Here is a 14,880-nt window from a genome sequence, read left to right as displayed (position 1 = left end):
TCTTGGGAAGTCCCTCCTTGTTTGCAGATGCCTGCATTCTTGCTCTCTTCTCACATGGCAGAGAGAAAGAGAGACAGTTCTAGTCTTTCTCTTCTGATACAGTCGTAATCCCATCATGGGAGCTCTACCTTTATGATCTCTTCTAAACCTACTTACTCCCAGAGGCCCTACTTTGTATTACTGTTGCAGTCGAAGTTGGGGTTTCAACATAAGAATTTCTGGAGGACAAACATTCAATTTAAAACAAATAGAATAGGCCGGGCGCGGTGGCTCAAGCCTGTAATCCTAGCACTTTGGGAGGCCGAGGCGGGTGGATCACGAGGTCAAGAGATCGAGACCATCCCGGTCAACATGGTGAAACCCCGTCTCTACTAAAAATACAAAAAATTAGCTGGGCATGGTGGCGCGTGCCTGTAATCCCAGCTACTTAGGAGGCTGAGGCAGGAGAATTGCCTGAATCCGGGAGGCGGAGGTTGCGGTGAGCCGAGATCGCGCCATTGCACTCCAGCCTGGGTAACGAGCGAAACTCCGTCTCAAAAAAAAAAAAAAAAAAAAAACAAATAGAATAACAAAATGAGAATACCTGCAAATTCTCTTTTTCCCTAGCTTGTCACATGATGGGCCTGCAATTCAAGTGAGTTGTTTAACTGTTTCCAAATAAGGTCAGAACAGTAAAATATCTGCCTCAACTAGCACAAATAGAAACTGTGATCTTAGCAAGGCACGGTGGCTCATGCATGTAATCCCAGCACTTTGGTACACTGAGGCAGGCAGACTGCTTGAGCCCAGTTCGAGACCACATGGTGAAACTCCCAAAAATACAAAAATTAGCTGGGCACAGTGGCTCATGCCTGTAGTCCCAGCTACTTGGGAGGCTGAGGTGGAGGGATAGCTTGAGCTTCAGAGGTGAACGCTGCAGTGAGCCAAGATCATGCCACTGCACTAGGTGACACTGCCTCCGTAACAGAACGAAATCCTGTGCCCCACCCCCACCAAAAACAAAGTTGTGATCTTGCTGTTATTTTCATTTAACAGTCCTCTGGTTTGGATAGGAAACTTCATCAAAAGTTTTGGTAATACCTGTCACACCAATATGAGCAATTTATGAAATGCTATAGAGATGGGATTTGGCTTTAAATTTAAAATCCTCTCTAAGGCATCATCAATTTGAAAACATATGTTTAATAACATTACATGTTAAAAAAACCCACAAAATATATATCCTCTGAAGTTAATCTGCAGACAGGATCATATTACTATGAGAAGGGACCTGGACATCACTGATGGTCTGAATGTAAAAAAGATGGAGTAACCTGATTTTGGAAAGGAACAAGTAGGTGAGACAGATATTTGGAAGCAAGTGGAGAAAGAGAAGCGGAAGCCACAGAGACTACACAAGTTCAACTCTGAAATATCCTGCCAAGGGTTTTAACATCTCACAGTTTTGCCCAGATGTCCTACAGAGGTAATTCAACTATACTACTTAAATTATTTCACTTACTACAGGACTAACTTTTGAATTTATAGCTGAACTGAGCCTTGCTGCAGAATCAACTAGATTACTCTTTCCAATGGAATTTTTTCCAACTGGATTCAATTTTATTTTAAATGTTTGAATATTCTAAAAAAGATAGGCCATGATGCTTGGCTCTTGTTTTAACATAAAGTTAAAAGAATTATCCAGAAAAGGCTTTCAGTTTGAAATATACACTTTTTAAGTTTGGGAAAAGATGTTGTCATTGTCTAAACATGCTTTGTTTCCAGAATATGCTCAGGACCAAGGTTAAACATTACGACTGACTCTCACAAAAATGCCTTCAGACATTCCTGCCATACTAGGTTGATCTCTGAGGATCTGATGACATGGAAAAAAAAAAAAAAAGCCCTCAGAATTGTAGAGGAAAGGAAGGACAATGAGGTGATGGAAAAGCCTAGGGGAGGTGGAGTTCAGAGTAGTAGGTTTGGTTTGATACTAGGAGAGCTGAAAAGGAGCCTGACAGTTTCTGTAGATCAGAATCTCAAATTGTTCAGTGACTGGGGTGATATCATTGGGATTTATGGATTAAGGGCTGGGAACTGGAGATGGAAATAACTTTGCTACATTTTTAACTCCCAGATATAAGGACCTGGTCCCAGCATCACTGGGCAGATTATGTTACTTTCAACACAACTACCTTTGATTCTCTGAAAAAAATGTTTTGGTTTATTTTTAAATGAAATTATTTTACATTTTAACAATAATATAAGCACATTGCCAAAAAATAGCAATAATAGCAAAGGAAAGCAATTATAAATTTATCACCTTAACATAACTACTTTTAATGTTCTGGAATATTTCTTGCTAGCTCCCCACTCCTAACCCCAATTAACAGATTTGTAAATATAGTAATTACATTTAGTTTGCATCCTGCTTTTTTTTTTTCTTTTTTTTTGAGACAGTCTCGCTTTGTTGCCCAGGCTGGAGTGCAGTGCCATGATCTAGGCTCACTGCAACCTCTACCTCCCAGGTTCAAGTAGTTCTCCCACCTCAGCCTCCCAAGTAGCTGGGATTACAGGCACCTGCCACCACGCCCAGCTAATTTTTGTATTTTTAGTAGATATGGGGTTTCACTATGTTGGTCAGGCTGGTCTCGAACTGCTGACCTCGAGTGATCTACCCACCTTGGCCTCCCAAAGCGCTGGGATTACGGGCATGAGCCACCATGCCTGGCCCCCTTTTTTTTTTTTTTTTTTTTTTTTTTAAAGAGTTGGGTTTCACCATGTTTCCCAGGCTGGCCTGGAACTCCTGGACTCAAGCTGTCCTCTTGCCATAGCCTCCCAAGTGGCTGGGACCATAGCTGTGCACCATCAAACCCAGCTTTCATCTTGCTTTTTTGTTTTTCCCAGTGCATTTTCATATTACTTCGCAGTCTTCATATTTACAATTTTTAATTATTATAAAATGGTTTAATAGATGTGGTTTAGTTTATCATTCACATATTTCTGGTCATATCAGTTGTTTTCAAGTTTTTAATATTTAAATAACATTTTGATCACTGTGTTCATAAATATAGTCTTTTCCAAGTTTTGGACTGTTTCCCTTAGGATAGATTTCAGAAAGTGGATTTGTATGCTATAGTTTGAATTTTTGTCCTCTCCAAAACTCATGTTGAAACTTAATCCTCGATGTGACAGTATTGAGAGATAGGGCCCTGAAGAGGTGATCGGGTCATGAAGGCTCTGCTCTCATCAGTGGATTAACGTGTTATCATGGGAGTGGGACTGGTGGCATTATAAGAAGAAGAAGAAAGACCTGAACTAGGCTGTTAACATGCCCAACTTCCTTGCCATGTGATGTCCTGGATTGCCTTGGAACTCTGCAGAGAGTCCTTGCCAGCAAGAAGGTTCTCCACCAGATGCTCCACCTTGACCTTGGACTTCCCAGCCTCTAGAACTGTAATACTACTAAACAAATTTTGTTCTTATAAATTACCCAGTTTCAGGTATTCTGTTATACACAACAGAAAATAGACTAAGACAGGGTATGATCATTTCTGTGGCTCTTGTTTTTGTACTTTCACATTGCTTCACAAAAGGATTATACCCATCTATAATGCTATCTACAATACAAGGACCAGTTTCACTGCCACCCTGCCACCCACTAGCAATTACCATTAAAAAATAAGCAATTTGGTAGATAATAAATGATACTTCAAATAATGTTTTAACTTGGATTTCTTTCTTATGTTGGATCTTTTTCCACATTGTTTACCAGTAGTATTTTCTCAGATTTGAATGTGACCATAGGCAAGTTGCTTAAATTCTGAGCCTCAGTTTCCCCATCTGTAGAATGGTTACCCAAGACTTCCACAGAACTAAAGGAGAGCAGGTATGTGACCAGTGACTTGCATAAAGTAAGCACTCAATAAATGACAGCTGTAATTATGACTATTCATATCCTTTGCCATTAATATATGAGATCTGGCTTTTTAAAGTAGGAAGTCTTTATACAAAAGAGAAATTTACCATTGTCTTTCAGTTTGCTGAATTATACTTTTGTTCTTCCTCCCTCTTTCCCCTTCCCCACCAATTCCTGTTTTGATTGTGTGGGGAGTCAGGTAATTTTACTAGCACTTCTAGTGATGATCCCAAGAAAAAACTGCCTTGAAGATGGATAGCAAGAAAGAGGCTGAATAGTCCACAAAATGAACTTTTAGGTTAATAACAATTGGTTTCATGAGCTATTAACTAATGAAAATCTAATGCAGTAAGAAATGATATGCTTTGAAGTTCAGGTCAAAAAAAGAAAGCCCAAGTTTTTGCTTTAGCTTTTTGTGAAGCCCCTGAACTGTGGGAGGGCTTTTAAATATAATAAAAATATTTTGAATATAAGCTGGGCATGGTGGCTCATGCCTGTAATCCCAGCACTTTGAGAGGCTGAGGCAGGTGGATCAGTTGAGCCCAGGAATTTGAGATCAACCTGGGCAACATTGTGAAACTCTGTATCTGCAAAAAAATACAAAAATTAGCTGGGCATGCCTGTAGTCCAGCTACTCGGGAGGCTAAGGTGGAAGGATAACTTGAGCCTGGGAAGTTGAGGCTGCAGTGAGCTGTGATTGCAACACTTACACTGCAGCCTGGGTGACAGAGTGAGACCTTGTCTCATATATATGTAATATATATGAGATATATTTGCAAGAGAAGGAAGGGCTCTCAGGAAATTATCTTCTTGCATATTATGCTATATTATGCTATATTTGGCTATTTCCTAACAGCTCTGTTGTATTATTTTTATTTGTGAGAATGTGGCTGTAGTAGATTAAAAATGGCCACAAATGCTTTGCAGCTACTCTCAGCAAGAAGTAGAGTCTGTTTCCTCACCTCTTGAATCTAGGCTAACCTTATGACTTGCTTTGACCAAAAGAATGGAGGAGAAGTCATATTCTTCTGGCCAGTCCTCAAGATGCCTTGTAGCTTGTACCCTCAACCCTTAGCCTCTTGGAATGTGTTACTGCCCTTGAAGCAGCTCAGCTAGCTTGCTGGAGGATGAGACCATGTGAAGTGGAAGGAAGTTGTCCCAGTGGGGTCCCCTAGGCCAACCAGCTCTTAGGGGAGTCAAGAGATGACTGCAGCTGCTTGGGAAACCCTGGGGCCAACCACTATCAGAAGAACCATGTAGCCAGAACCAGCCCAAATTCCTGGCCCACAGCATTGTGAGAAAATAAAATGGTAGTTGTCTTAAGACACTGAGTTTGAGAGTGACTGTTTACATAGCAATAGATCAGCCAATACCATGTGCCAGGAATCTCACCCTTTGTAATATATAGTAAAATATGACCCATTGATCATTTCTTTTCCTTATGACCATTTTGAAACCTCTAATTGATTTTCCTTATGGTCATTTTAAAACCTCTAAGGTGAAAGAATTTCCAAACATGTTAGCCAGCTGCACTAAGAAAGTAAAGGTTGAAAGGGGTAGGATTGTCATGGGGAATTCCAGAATTAGCAAATCTCTTACTCCTCTCCCTTTACACGGCAAGTCTGTGGAATTGGGATAAAGTTACCTCACTAAACATTCAGTCATTTGCCCAATACTCTATACCTTTCCACTCCTAATTTCCCCATCTGTAAAATTAGGGTAATTTAAAACAAAAAAAAATAGTGTTTACTCTCATCTCTCATTGTTTCAGTGGTCTGGAGACATTTCTCCAGATAATAAACTTTTTGGATAAAGTGTTTTACCATATAAGTATAAGAGAAATTCTGTGCATGCCCTGGGGATCTCTCCCAGCTCACAGGGTTGTGTAGCTAAGCTTGGGGTCTTTGGGGAGAGCAGCCGGGCTTTGTGACCTGGCTCAGTCACCTTCTCAGAAGTATTTCACCTGCAGGACAGTTCAAATAGCCTTGGGCACATCCAGTTCTCTCCCTTTTGTAGACTGTCATTCTCAAGAATAACTATAGAATGTGCAGGGGATATAACATCCTGAAACCGAGGATGGGGGTACTGACTGGAACAGCCAGGCTCTATTCCAATTCCCCCTAGAAACAGGACATCTTTCCATGCTTCAGCCCAGTGGATCAAGTGAACCCCAGGTTATAAAACCCAAGGTGGTCCAACTTCCAGAGTCTCTCAGCTGCAATGCAAGTGGAACATTTACAGTTGAGAATTCATCTACCTTGGGCAGCTTTCCTGAGACTTGGGAAACGGGCTCTCCAGGAATTCTCGGCTTCTGTTGTGGCTTGCTGCCTATCTGTAAGGAATCCACTTCGTGAAGCTTTTTGTGTATGAATGTGTCCTGTCTTACCAGAGTCAGACAAATTGGTAACCAGTGCACAGTGGACCTGCTTCATGTCACCTACACTGATGACAGAAATGCAGTTCTAAAGCACTGGCCTGTTTCGCTTACCTTATCCCTCTCAAAGGTGCATTGCACAAACATTTTGTCATTGTTCAGGGCTTTCCTTTAATTTTTCCCATTTCCCACCCCCTTTTCTTTCTAATCATGACTAACTCCTACTTCACATCAGTCATGGGGGTCAAAAGTGACAGTGTTAACCACAGGGCATAATGCACTGCTGAGTGCTTTGAATTGGGCCCAGAGCAACCAGCTTTTCCCCTGATTTGTAGCTACGTTTGCGTTCCTTGGCATTTTAGTGTTGAGCAGGACAAGGTCACAGTACTACTGACTGACCTTGGAGGTGAAGTAGTTACAAGGAAAAGCTGGCCTTTCTGGGGATGGACAAGGTGACAATTCAAAATTTACCTGTGGACTTTTGGGAAACCTGGCATAAAATGATGATGAATCAGACAATGTGTTTTATGGCTCATCGAAATCAACATAAGTGGAGTATGTTATGCTAGACCACAGACAGCCTTATGACTTCAGGATGAATTGAGGAATATTCAGATTGGGCCAAATGATGGTCCCCACATCTTCTGAATCAGGATACTCATCTGACCCACGGTCTGACCAGAACAATTCAGATGATACAGTTAAACCTTTCTACTCCTTTATATCAGAGTTCTAAAATAATAAACCCTTCCTTCCTTCTTCTCCTTCTAAACATTTGATACAGATTTATGCATTCATGCATGTTTGTTTAACATCCCCCTTAGCTTCTGGGGACAATATCCATGCTCACTATATAGAAGGAATTCCCTCAGCCTTCGTAACAAAAAACAAAAAAACAAAAGCAAACAAACAAACAAAATCCTCTGCACCACTCTCCACTTGCACTGGATCCTTTTCTTTTCGTATTCTCCTACTTCATGCTTTAGAACCACTAAGAAACTCAGTCTCCATCTGTGCCTACTTTACAACCAGGGCAGTTCTCACTGAGCCATGTGTTGCCCATATGTCTGTGTCGTATGAACGCAAGAATCCCAGTGAAGTATCACTATTTAAGCTGCAGAGAGTCAGTTGGTCAGTGCTGCTACTGTTTGTGTCCCTTGACCCAGCTCACTAATAGAACCAAATGATGATGACCAGAGAGACATCTGGTTCCCCCAGTTCTAAACAAGTATATTATTAAACAAAAACAATTTTGCTGTGAATATTTTGGCTTAGTTTTGTCATGGTTTACCACATCTTTTTCCCTGCTGCCTCCTCCCTATTATTGCAGCACAATTAGCTAACCATACAAACCAAACAACATAGAAGCTGAACTTCTAGATTAAATAAAGGGCATCTTGAGAGTTGATGTGATGCTGTAGTAAATGGAGGCCTTCAGTGTGCACAACAGAAGAGAACACAATTGTTAATAACCTTGTAATTTCTGAGGATTTAAAAAAAGATTTCTTAGTTTTCTTCCTTCTTCATACTTTACTAACTTAAAGTTTTTCCTGCTAATTTGTGATCGGTATCTTCCACTTTAGAGACTTTGCTCTTATGTCTGGTAATCCTTTTGTTCGTGATTAAGAGTGGAGGACTAAAAATGAATTGGAAGGTCTGAGTACATGCGTCTCTACTGTAAGCTTCAATGAAGGATGATCTAGGTGGGTTATCTGCTGGGAACCGCCCCCTCCACTGCCATGTCAGTTATTTTAGGTCTTTCTTCTTGGGCTAGTCAGGGTTCCCAGAGAAGAGGTTACCAATCTCCCACCTGGAGAAAAATATCTGGCAGCCAAGTTCTTGATGCTCAGTTGGAAAAAGTGCTTGAATATCTCTGCACTCAGCATTCAGTCACTTAATTAGCCTAGCAACCCTCTGTTTTACCATCTCTAGAGTAGTAGGTAATTCAAGAACAATTCTGGCCCTTGCCTCTACCAGAGAACACTTGGTAAGGTCTGGAGGGATGGAATCTTAGGTGCTATTGACATATAGTGAGTAGAGGGCAAGCATGCTGTTAAACATCTATAGTGCACAGGATACACACACACACATATACACCCCTCCACCACCACCACAAAGAAGTATCTTGTCCAATAGTGTCAGAGTTGAAGAATCAGGATTTAGGAAATAAATCTCCAGGCTTCTATTTGGGGTGGGGAGAGACAGTTGCCCAGATTTGTGGAGTAGGGGCTGGAACCTAGAGATCTAGCTACTTCTTAAGAATCTCTAACTCAGTCTTCCTTATTTTCATACCTACTCTTAACCCAGTTCCAAAGGTACACTGTGCTCCCAAGTTTGAAGATTATAGTATAAATCAGATTTTTTTTTCCAGCTTTCTCTACTGTTGGCTTAGGATTCAAAGCAGTCTCTGGTCTGCTAAATTAGTCTATCTATTTTCAAGCTTCCAAATTTTTGTTGTTCTTGTCTCCTCTCCTGTTTTTCTTATCCACATGGGCCCTCACTCTTCATCTCTAGTTTTGGCAGGGTTTCAGGAGGAATAAAATTACACGTGTATATTCAGTCTACTATTATTAATCCAGAACCCACATCTCTAGTTCTTTACAAGGAGATATGTTCATAGTATATTAAAAAGTAGGTTAAAATGTATTTTGGAAAGTATGATTCTATTCTTTTAAAACACAAGGCAAAATGCAAACTTCCTATAACTATTTCTAATCTCTTTGTACATAGAAAAAAATTCTATAGAAAAATAAAATATCAGCAATGGTTATGTCCAGGTGGTGATGGGACAATGGATTCAAAATTCACCTGTGGACTTTTGGGAAACCTCACATAGAATGATGAACCAAACACTAATATGTTTTACGGCTCATCAGAATCAACATAAGTGGAATATGTTAGACTGGAGCACAGCCTGATGACTTCAGGGTAAGTTGAGGAGTATTCAGATTAGTCCAAATGATGGCCCCCATCTCTTCTGAATCAGGATACTCATCTGGCCCACAGTCTAAACAGAAAAATTCATATGGTAAAGCTAAACCTTTTTACTCCTTTATATCAGAGTACTAAAATAATTGATTCCTGGATGATCCAAGATGGCCAAATAGGAACAGCTCTGGAGTACAGTTCCCAGCAAGAACACAGAGGGTGAGTGATCACTGCATTTCCAAACGAACTTTTACTGCCCATGGACTAGGAGATTCACAGGCAGAAAAGCACCATGAGTCTACAGCACAGCTGTTTCAGCCAGCGCAGCAGGTCTCCGCACAAAAACTCACACAAATCTGGACGCCGTTTCTACTGGCACCTGGAACTCCTGGGAGACAAGAGTCACCCATTCAACTGAAAAAAAGGGGGCGGAAACAGGGAGCCAGGTGATCTGGCTCAGTGGGTCCCACCCCCACAAAGACCAGTAATCTGAAATGCTCTGGATTGAGAGTTTCACAGCAAGAACAGCTGGACCTGGGACAGTCAAGCTCTGTGGGGGGAGGGGCATCTGCCATTACCAAGGCAGTCCACCACTACAGAGGCAATTCACCATTACTGAGGCACTCTGCCATTACTAAGGCAGTCCACCTTTACTGAGGCTATCCACCATTACCGAGGCAGTCCACCATTATAGAGACAGTCTGTCATTACTGAGGCAGACTGCCATTACTGAGGCAGTTCTAACTATACCTGTATAAACAAAACCACAAGGAAGTTCACACAGCAGCTGGGCAGAGCCCACAGCAGCTAAGCAATGCCTCTTCTGGCAGACTGTGACTAGGCTACCTCCTTGCTGGGCAGGGCATCTCTAAAAAAAAGGCAGCAGCACATCAGGAACTTTTAAATAAAGCCCCACCTTCCCAGGACAGAGCACTGGGAAAAAGCGGTTATGAGTTTCACTGCAGTAGACTTAAACATACCTACCCAGCAGCTCTGAATGGAACAATGGAGCTCACAGCTCAGAATTTGAGCTCCCAAGCAGCCCCCAACCCCCTATCTCCTCATCCCCCATATATCAAAAGAGACAACTCATAAAGGAGAGCTAAGGCTGGCATCTGGTGGGTATCTTTCTGGGACAAAGATAACAGAAGAAGAAACTGGCAGCAACCCTTACTGTTCTGCAGCTGCTGCAGGTGATACCCAGACAAGCAGGGTCTGGAGTGGACCTCCAGCAGTCCTACAGCAGAGGTGTCTGACTGTTAGAAGGAAAACTAAAAAACAGAAGGAAATAACTTCATCATCAACAAAAAGGACATCCACTCAGAGACCCCATCTGAAAATCCAACCACAAAGACCACATGTAGATAAACCCACAAAGATGGGAAGAAATCAGAGCAAAAAGGATGAAAACACCCAAAACCAGAACGCCTCTCCTCCTGCAAGGAATCACAACTCCTCACCAGCAAGGGAACATGCTGGATTGAGAATGAGTCTGATGAATTAACAGAAACAGGCTTCAGAAAGTAGGTAATAACAAACTTCTCTGAGCTAAAAGAACATGTTCTAACCCAATGCAAAGAAACTAAGAACCTTGAAAAAAGGTTTGATGAAATGCTAATGAGAATAAATAGCTTAGAGAAGAATATAAAAGACTTCATAGAGCTGAAAAACACAACATGAGAACTTCACGAAGCATACACAAGTTTCAATAGCTGAATTGACCAAGCAGAATAAAGGATATCAGAGGTTGAAGATCAACTCAATGAAATAAAATGAGAAGGCAAGATTAGAGAAAAAAAGAATAAAAAGAAATGAACAAATTCTCCAAGAAATATGGGATTATGTGAAAAGACCTAATTTACATTTGATAAGGGTACCTGAATGTGATGGAGAGAATGAATCCAAGCTGGAAAACACTCTTCAGGATACTATCCAGGAGAACTTCCCCAACCTAGCAAGGCAGACCAATATTCAAGTCCAGGAAATACAGAGAACACCACAAAGATATTCCTCAAGAAGAGCAACCCCAAGGCACATAATTGTCAGATTCATTTCCAGGGTTGAAATGAAGGAAAAAAATGCTAAGGGCAGCCAGTGAGAAAGGTCAGGTTACCCATAAAGGGAAGCCCATCAGACTCATAGCAGATCTCTCGGCAGAAACCCTACAAGCCAGAAGATACTGGGGGCCAACATTCAACATCCTTAGAGAAAAGAACTTTCAACCCAGAATTTCATATCCAGCCAAACTAAGTTTCATAAGCGAAGGAGAAATAAAATCCTTTATGAACAAGCAATTACTCAGAGATTTCATCATCACCAGGCCTGCCTTACAAGAGCTCCTGAAAGAAGCACTAAACATAGAAAGGAACAACCAGTACCAGCCACTCCAAAAACATACCAAATGGTAAAGAGCATCGACACAATGAAGAAACTGCATCAACTAATGGGCAAAACAACCACCTAGCATCAAAATGGCAGGATCAAATTCACACATAACAATATTAACCTTAAATGTAAATAGGCTAAATGCCCCAATCAAAAGACACAGACTGGCAAATTGGATAAAAAGTCAAAACCCATCATGTGCTGTATCCAGGAAACCCATCTCACATGCAACAATACACACAGGCTCAAAATAAAGGGATGAAGTAAGATTTACGAAGCAAAAGGAGAGCAAAAAAAAAGGAGGAGTTGCAATCCTAGTCTTTGATAAAATAGACTTCAAACCAACAAAGATCAAAAGCGACAAGGGCGTTACATAAGGGTAAAAGGATCAATGCAACAAGAAGAGCTAACGATCCTAAATATATATGCACCCAATACAGGAGCACCCAGATACATAAAGCAAGTTCTTAACAACCTACAAAGAGGCTTAGACTTAGTGGGAGACTTTAACACCCCATTGTCAGTATTAGGCAGAACAACGAGACAGAAAATTAACAAGGATATCCAGGACTTGAACTCAGATCTGGACCAAGCAAACCTAATAGACATTTGCAGAATTCTCTACCCCAAATTCACAGAATATACATTCTTTTCAGCACCACATGACACCTACTCTAAAATTGACCACATAATTCGAAGTAAATCATTCCTCAGCAAATGCAAAAGAATGGAAATCATAACAGTCTCTCAGACCGCAGTGCAATCAAATTAGAACTCAGGATTAAGAAACTAACTCATAACCGCACACCTTCATGTAAACTGAACAACTGGCTCTTGACTGTTGACTGGATAAACAATGAAATGAAGGCAGAAATGAAGATGTTCTTAGAAACCAACGAGAAGGAGGGGATCCAAGATGGCCGATTAGTAGCAGCTCAGGATTACAGCTACCAGCGAAAGCGTGGAGGGTGAGTGGATGCCACATTTCCAGATGGATTATTATTGCCCACAGACCAGGAGATTCCCAGGCAGAGGAGCCCCATGGGTTACCAGCGTGGCTGTTTTGGCTGGCACAGCTGTTTCGGCCGGCGCAACCAGCACGGCTGTTTCAGCCAGAGTGGCTGTTTTGGCCAGCACCCCAGCACGGCAGTTCTCCATACAAAATACACGGGTCTGGGCACCATTTTAGCTGACGATTGGAGATCGGGGAAGGCAGAGTCACCCATTCAACTGATAGAAAAGGGGACTGAAACAGGGAGCCAGGCCAGGAGATTCCTGGGCAAAAACTGCTGCGAATCTCAGCGCGGCTGTTTCAGCTGGCGCAGTGGGACACCACACAGGAAATCACACAGATCCTGGTGCCTTTTCAACAGGTGACTGGAACACCTGGGAGACAAAAAAAAAAAAAAAAGGCTCTAAGGCAGGGACCAGGTGATCAGGATAAGCTGCTCCCACCCCCACAAAAAAACAGCAATCTGAAACACTCTGGATTGCGAGTTTCACAGCAAGCACAGCTGAACCCGGGATGGTCCAGCTCTGTGGGGGAGGGGGCGTCCACCATTACCTAGGCACTCCACCACTAGGAAGGTAGTCCGCCATTGCCGAGGCAGCCCGCCGTTGCCAAGGCAGCCTGCCATTACAGAGAGAGTCTGCCATTACAGAGGTGGGCCACCACTGCCAAGTCAGTTCTAACTACACCCATATAAACAGGACTGCAGGGAAGTTAACATGGCAGCTGGGCAAAGCCCACAGCAGGTCAGCAAAGCCTCTGCAGGCAGACACTGACTAGGCTCCCTCCTTGCTGGGCAGGGCAGCCCTGAAAAAAGCCAGCAGCACAACAGAAACTCATAAATAAAGCCCTAACTCCCCAGGACAGAGCACCTGGGGAAAAAAAAGGGAGGGTTATGAGTTCAACTGCAGCAGACTTAAACGTACCTGCCCAGCAACTCTGAATGAACAACGGAGCTCACAGCTCAGCACTTGAGCTCCTATAAAGGACAGACTGTCTCCTCAAGCAGCTCCCTAACCCTCATATATCCAAAGACTTGCCTCATAAAGGAGAGCTCAGACTGACATCAGGTGGGTATCCTTCAGGGACAAAGATAGCAGAAGAAACTGGCAGGAACCCTTACTGTTCTGCAGCTGCTGCAGGTGATCCCCAGGCAAGCAGAGCCTGGAGCGGACCTCAGCAGTCCTACAGTAGAGGGGCCTGACTGGTAGAAGGAAAACTAAGAAACAGAAAAAAATAACTTCATCATCAGCAAACTGGACATCCATTCAGAGACCCAATCTGAAAGTCAACAACTACAAAGATGACAGGTGGATAAATACACAAAGATGGGAAGAAACCAGTGCAAAAAGGATGACAACACCCGAAATCAGAACACCTCTCCTCCTACAAGGGATCACACTGCCTCACCAGCAAGGGAACAAGGCTGGATGGAGAATGAGTGTGATGAATTGACAGAATCAGGTTTCAGAAGGTGGGTAATAAGAAAATTCTGTGAGCTAAAAGAACATGTTCTGACCCAATGCAAAGAAACTAAGAACCTTGAAAAAAGATCTGACGAAATGCTAACAAGAATAAACAACTTAGAGAGGAATATAAGTGAATTGATGGAGCTGAAAAACACAACACGAGAACTTCATGAAGCATACACAAATTTCAACAGCTGAATTGACCAAGCAGAAGTAAGTATATCAGAGGTCGAAGATCAACTCAATGAAATAAAACGAGAAGGCAAGATTAGAGAAAAAAGGGAAAAAGGAATGAACAGTCTCCAAGAAATATAGGACTATGTGAAAAGACCTAATCTATGTTTGATAAGTGTACCTGAATGTGACAGAGAGAATCAATCCAGGCTGGAAAATACTCTTCAGGATATTATCCAGGAAAACTTCCCCAACCTAGCAAGGCAGGCCAATATTCAAGTACAGGAAATACAGAGAACACCACAAAGATATTCCTCAAGAAGAGCAACCCCAAGGCACATAATCATCAGGTTCACCAGGGTTGAAATGAAGGAGAAAATGCTAAGGGCAGCCAGAGAGAAAGGTCGGGTTACTCGCAAAGGGAAGCCCATCAGACTCATACCAGATCCCTCAGCAGAAACCCTACAAGCCAGAAGAGAGTGGGGGGCCAATATTCAACATCCTTAAAGAAAATAACTTCCAACGCAGAATTTCATATCCAGCCAAACTAAGCTTCATAAGTAAAGGGAAAATCAAATCCTTTTGAAAAAAGAAGTACTCAGAGATTTCATCACCACCAGGCCTGCTTTACAAGAGCTCCTGA

The 14,880-nt window shown here is 42.1% G+C and overlaps 1 protein-coding gene across 1 annotated transcript in view; it reads right to left on the bottom strand.

The window, feature by feature from the left end:
* FBXL13 (F-box and leucine rich repeat protein 13) overlaps window positions 1-14,880 on the bottom strand; it is a 221,782-nt gene that overhangs the window by 30,675 nt on the left and 176,227 nt on the right. The window lies entirely within an intron of this gene.

This window comes from Aotus nancymaae, unplaced genomic scaffold (genome assembly GCF_030222135.1).
Source record: "Aotus nancymaae isolate 86718 unplaced genomic scaffold, 86718_ANA_hifiasm-v0.15.2.pri h1tg000002l, whole genome shotgun sequence".
NCBI lineage: Eukaryota > Metazoa > Chordata > Mammalia > Primates > Aotidae > Aotus > Aotus nancymaae.
This window is presented reverse-complemented; position numbering and strand designations above follow the sequence as displayed.